Genomic DNA, 7,295 nt, shown 5'->3' with positions numbered 1-7,295 from the left:
TTAATGACCTAAGTTGGGTCGACATGGAGCAGAAGCTGGGCAATTCCCTGAAATTAGAATGAATAATTTAACATATTTTGTTATTGTATTGCGTTTAAGTTTTTCTCAGTCTTTATTATGTAGTTGCAGTTGTTGCATGCTTTGAAGTTGTTATTTTCAATTTACTTCAATAATAATAGTCTACACATGCATGATTTCAGAGATGCAAAGCAATGTTAGACCTAACCCTCACATGCACCGACAACCCTATTAATGTGTGGTGTTGCACACTGTTCACTCACATGCGTACGTTTACCCCATTAATGTGGTTCTCAACAATCCACGTGACCTTGGCACGCAATGCGGAATACCGCGGTCAACACTCATGATGCAACGAACAGTCTGTCATGTACATTAATGTGTGGTGTTGCACACTGTTCACTCACATATGTACATTGTTATACAACTACATAGTATTCACTCACATGCACTGAATATCCTACCTAACCTTCATGTCATACCCTAATTTCTTCCGGAGACAATTGTTTGTCGACATGCGGATTTTTTCCGGTCACGTTGAGCTGCTTAAAGCCAATTGTTGCACGATCCGTAAGATTTCACAACGTTTCGGAAGGAAATGAGCAAAAGAACTCAAAATGGGGGTGAAAATATCAATTTAGAGGGTGTGCTTCAGCACTGAGCCCATCTAGGCCCATCAGGAAGCTTCAACATGAAGCAACCAACTCGCCTGGGCGAACATGATGCTTCTGCACTAAGCCACCATCTCACCTGGGCAAGCTGGGCGGCAAGCTCCTCCCCTATTTTTGCTATAAAAGGGCGTGGGAGGCTAAGGGGAAGGGGTTCAACACCCTTGACAAGCATATTTCACTTAAAATTAGTGAAAAGAAGGAGAAAGAAGAAGAAAATCAAGGCCAAGGCCCTTCCGTAATGCTTCTGTGACGTTTCCGTGATCAATTTTACGAATGTTCTTCGCCGTTCTTCATCCGTTCTTTATCGTTCTTCGTTCTTCATCCAGTTAGTGTTTGCTTTTAAGGATTTGAATTTGATTTATGGACCCTTAGGGGTCCCTTATATTGTTTTATGCATCTTCATCTCCTTCTTCGATCATCGGTGGTCTTTTTCTTTGTTCAAAGCGAGTTTCGACCAATCGTTCATGCCATAATCTTGTTTAATCACCGTTAAAATAAATTTCAACGGTCGTTTGTGTTCTAAATAAGTTTCGACCGATCATTTATGTCGTAAACTCTTTTCATCAATGTAAAATAAGTTTTTAACCGGTCATTAACGCTGCAAGTTATCTTTAAAAAAAGGGATTGAAGACTAGTGAGCCAAAATCAAATAAAACCAACTCATGAACTTCTTCATTTCATAAAAAAAATCAAGAGATCGTTTCAAGGTCCAATGCCTTAACGATTCTCTCCTTTCAAAATCAAGAGATCGTTCAAAGGTCCAACGCCTTAAACGACTTTTGCTTGCAACTAAAATCAATCTTTCAAAAAAGATAAAAACAACTTAACCAACGTTCAGTTCTTAAAGAACTACATAGGTCTGATTTCCTCATCGCAATTGAGGAATACATAGGAGCAAGGGAAACACCCTTGTCGATCCCAAAAAGTAAAAAACATAAAAAAGAACAAAAGTTAAAAAAACATAAAAAAAGAAAAAGATAACATAAAAAGGGAAATACATAGTTTTGAAGTCATGATTTGCACACTCGATTAGAGGTTGTCGTCCCTTGTGACGGGTGCGTGGGGTGCTAATACCTTCCTCGTGCGTAAATGAATCTCGAACCCTCATTTTCAAAATACACAGACCTTCGACCTTTTCCATTTTGATTTTTTCGATGTTTTCCTCGAATAAACGTTGGTGGCGACTCCGTGTTTTTTTCCTTCCTTGGAAGACGCACCATCGAGGCCCGCGTCGCGCCCCCACCGGAGGGCAGCTTGTGACACCTCCCACCTAACCCTCGTAACTAACTTTGTCACCTAACCCTCCCACCTAACCTTTCAATCTAACTCTCCTACCTAACTTTGCCCCTAACTCTCATACTAAACTTTCTCAGCCTATATATAATCTCACCATTTGACAACAACATATCACACACAATAACTTTCTCACAAAACAAAACTCGATTTGTAACTCTCACAGTATTTCCACTCATATCCCACAAGCACCACCATGGCTCCACCTAAAGAAATAGCAACCGTCATTTATCACAATGGTCGCATAGCAGACAACCCAGTTCAGGGATCGGTGTACACATGTGTGAACCCAATATTTATTTACGTCAGTCGTTCTATTATGTTTACACAATTGATTCAAAAAATTAACAACCGTTTTCCTACTCGAGCAACTGAAAAATTTGCTCAATTGTTATGTTATGTCCCTATTTCATTTCATCAAGGTCAGACATGTTATATTTCAGCACAACTACTCGACAATGACAATCTTAGAGGCGCGATGGAAACAATTCTCCAAAATCCACAATTGAATTTTGTCGAATTCTATGCTGTTAGTGACCTTATTCCTCAACCACAACCATCGTCTCCACAACCCTCGTGTCCACAACTATAACTACCGCCTCCACAACAATTACCATACAACAACTTAGACCTCAATAATCCAGTATTTTCATACAACAACCTTGAAACACAAGACCTCTTTGATATTTATACTTCATACACACAACTATTATCTGAAAATGATTCTTTTTTTTATGCCCAACAAACCTCCTTTGACCAACAAAACCATCCTTCATCCCCCTTTACGCCACCCTCACAACAACCACAAACACTAACATCAAACCGAAATGAACATCCCATCGCTAACAAAGATCCCATTATACGATTTCATGAGGAAAACATGGATGATTTTAGTGAGGATGAGGATCAGCAGTTCTTTGATCACATCAATCACCAAAGCAATGACCAAAGTGATGATCAAAGCGATGACGAGGGTGTTGGCAGACCAACAACACCTTCGTCACCTTCGTTGCAATATCACCAACCTATGTGTCTAGTAGACTTGAACTTTGACCACCTACCACACTATATTGATCGACACCATTTCGTTCAGCAGCAACATAATGTACAACCACCAACCGGTGCACTCGAGGTTGGCATGACCTTCGATGAAAAAGCACAATGTATTCGAGCAGTCAATGAATACAACATCAGAAATCATTTTGATTGCAAAAAAAATTTACTCTGACCAGAGAAGGCTAAACTTCGTGTGTAAATCACATGAAAATGGTTGTACACGGAGCTTAGGCACATGCAATTCAAAGAGGCATAACAAATGAATTATCAAGAGTATCAGAGGTCATCACACTTGCCTCGCGCCAATGCTTAGAAAATATCATCGATAACTCAACAAACATGTCATACCATAGATCATCCAACCAATTGTCAAAACAAACCCAACTGTCTCCATCAAGATGTTGATTGCAGAGATCAAAACGTTCATGAATTATACCCCATCCCACAAAAAGACATGGTTAGCAAAGCAAAGAACGTTGGAGATGATTCATGGAAACTGGGAAGAATCATATGCCAACCTGTCAAAACTTTTGGGAGCTTTGCAATCTTGTATTCCTGGGACTGTGGTCGCTGCTCAAACAAAATCCGTGTATGAGGGAGGAGAAATCGTACTGGGCAAAAGAATGTTTAAACGTGTCTTTTGGTCATTTGGTTCATGCATTAATGGGTTTGCATATTGCAAACCCATAGTACAAGTAGATGGTACATGGCTTTACGAGAAGTATACTGGCACGTTGTTGATAGCTACTGCACAAGATGGAGCTAACCATATCTTCCCGATTGCCTACGCCATTGTAAAAGGGGAGACAACTTCAGCTTAGGGGGTTTTTCTAAAGAATTTGAGAAGACATGTTACTTCGCAAATTAACATTTCTCTTATTTCAGACAGACACCCCTCAATTATAAGTGCCTACAACAACCCATGTAACTTATGGGTTCAGGACACATCTCATTTCTTTTGCCTGCGCTACATTGCACAAAACTTTCTTCGCGGTAACTCAAACTGCAAATATTTAAAGAAACCACTCATGCTGGCTGGTGAGAATCTATTTTATTTATTCGTTAAACTTTACTTTCAATCAAATTTTATAAAGTAATAGATTGATTGAATATTTACATGTTATGCATACACAGAGAAGATGTACTGGTGACATCTTGGGGATATCCGTGCGAATAAGCCAAGTGCAGCTGAATGACTTGACCAATTATCCAAACAAAATTGGGTAGAATGCTTCGATGAGGGGCAACATTGGGGACATATGACTACTAATTTGTCTGAGTCTGTTAATTCCCTGTTCAAAAACACAAGACATTTGTCGGTGTCATCGTTGGTTGAGGAGACGTACTTCAAGACTGTACAACTCTTTGCTATTAGAGGTTGACAAACTCAGACAATGATCAACTCCGGCTCACAGTATTCTGAAGTTGTCTCTGAGGCAATGAATAACGGTCAACAAGAATCTAACACACACATTGTAAATGAATTCAATAGACACAATCACACATTTATTATAACAGAGACCCAATCCCCACTTCAAACACTTAGACCACCTGAAAGGTTTAAAGTAATGTTACAATCCCAAAAGTGTGATTGTGGTGAATATTAAGCTAAACACTTACCATGTTCTCATGTCATGGCTACCTGTAAATCTGTCAATGTTGATCCCATGAACTATGTGTCGTCGTTATTCACTTTACGATACATTTTGTACGTCTATGACAACTCCTTTGATTTACTGCCACACAAACCAATGTGACAAGAATATGAAGGAGATCAGTGGGGGTATTGATCCAAGGAAAAAGAGGACTGCAAAAGGTTGTCCCGTTTCAACTCACATTCCTATTGAGATGGACGAAGACGAAAATGAACAGGAAAATAAAAAAAATGTGGAATTTGTCGACAACAAGGTCATAACAGAAATAATTGTCCTAACATATCTTCATCTTAAGTTTTTCCTTAACCAAATGTGATTGTTTAAGTATTTTATTGATAATGCAACATAATGTTCTTCTATAAATAAATTATTAAACAAAAAGTATTATCATTTTTAATTAAATCTAATGACATAAACAAACAAATTATATTTAGTAAAATAATTATATTAAAAATTTTAATTTTTTACTAAAATAAATATATTATTAGACAAAATTCAGATTCTAAAAAAATATTCACCTAAAAAATATCTTAAATAAATTAAATAATATAACAAAAATAATTATATTTAATAATATCATTTTCTTATTAAAAAATTAATTTAATAAAATCTTAAAAAAATTAATTTAATAAAAAATTAATTTTAAAACCAATTAATTTTTTTATATAATATAATATTTATATTTTTTAATAATTTAAATTAAAAAAAAAAAAACTCAAGCTGGAAAGTCGGGGTGACCAAACCCAACTTTCTACTTGCATGCAAAACAAGTGTATATTGGGGAAAAAAAATTTAAAATAGTGTATTGTGAGAATTTATTAGATAGACAAGGTGCATATTCAGCAAAAAAAAAAAATCCATAATGATATTTGAACAATCATTTTTTCCAAACACCTAATTAATATCATAGGAGACATTTGTTTCACGCATAGATATTTTTAGTCCTTAGAATGCACGAAGGAAAAATAATCTTGCGTTTATCACAAAATAATAAATTAATTAATCTCATATATATTTTTTATTTGGATAAATAATAATCTCATTTTTAATTAATATTTAATTCGGACGGAAGGGATATGAAATATTTATTTCTATGGGATAAAAATTCCCTTTATGAGTGAAATTACGCATGTACATCTTCATACCCACTATTGCACTCCCATATTAATGTTCACTTCATTTAGTTTTCTAATTTTTATCATTTTGAAAAATTTTGTTCATGTGTCAATATTTATCGTTAATCTCATCAATTTTAAAGGACTAGTGAGAGAGATTTTATCATGGGAAATTGAGATATAATATTTGAGTATAATTTATTTGTCATTTGTTGGTCTTATAATAAAATTATTTATTTTATAAAAAAATAACATCTTTAATCTAATAATAAAGATATTTTAGTAATTATAATATATATTCTTAAAAAAAACAATTTAACCAAACATCTATCTCAATTATTCCCAGAAATATAAAAATGTTATCAACTAATTTTATAATTAATCAAACATATTTTTATTAAACATCCAAGAATAATATTCTCATATTTTATTTCCAAGAATACCATTCCAAAATTAAAAAAGTTATCCATAAAATAAACACCCTTATCATTTTTCTCTATCTTTATTTTCTTATCACATAATATTAATACTTATATTTTTTTTACGTTTATTTCTGGTATCTAATGACATATTAGATGTCGATAATATTTTTTCTTTACATAAACAGCCAATCCCTGCATAATTATATCCGCCAGTAAAAAGCAAATAAACCCAAGGTCGTACATAGAGAATTAGTCCTTTTTAAAAAGGCGAATATTTGCTCCCTGCATAAATTTCCCAACAGCTAATTAATTTGTACATTCCTCTTATCCGTTCATATAAAGCCCATGCATAAATTTATCAAAAGAAAAAAACGTTCTTACATAAAAATGCAGTCCTAAAAAAAAATTGTTTTGAATCCTCCAAAGAGAAAATGACCCCCGACACACTGCACGGCAGAAAAAACTGTACCCTACTGATACAAATAGTAAATGTAAGAAATTGATTAATGGCCTTTTAATTACAAAAGATTATACTAAACGCGTCCCAAATTAAATGTTTTGTATCTGAAGTTTATCCATTTAATTATTTCTTTAACTAATTAATAGTATAGTTCTAGTTTCATGTCTGTATATATCACGAAAAGATTAAACAATTGTCGGACATAACTGAACATCACCCTTCATTTAGAATGTTAATTATAAGAAAAAAATATATATTCATATTTATTAAGAATATTTGTTAATTTCATTAAATTATGTTATTTTTATCAAAAAATAAATATTTTTTAAATAATTTTTCATTGAAATTTAATATCAAACATAACTTTTTTTAGCCTTCTTAAGTAACAGATATTTTAGAGAAAATCTCATTAAATAAGATATAAATTTATTTATATTTTAGAAAAAAATAAGAGACTTTTTTACTTATAATCGAAACCAAAAAGAATATTTAAATGATAGTATTTAGAGACATCGTTTGACTAATTTGTTATCTATCTTGATAGTTATACAATCATGGTTATCAAAATCACATTTTAAATCGTAGAATTGTATGATTCTATGGAG

Source organism: Glycine max, chromosome 3, assembly GCF_000004515.6.
Source record: "Glycine max cultivar Williams 82 chromosome 3, Glycine_max_v4.0, whole genome shotgun sequence".
NCBI lineage: Eukaryota > Viridiplantae > Streptophyta > Magnoliopsida > Fabales > Fabaceae > Glycine > Glycine max.
Note: the sequence above shows the minus strand (reverse complement) of the source record.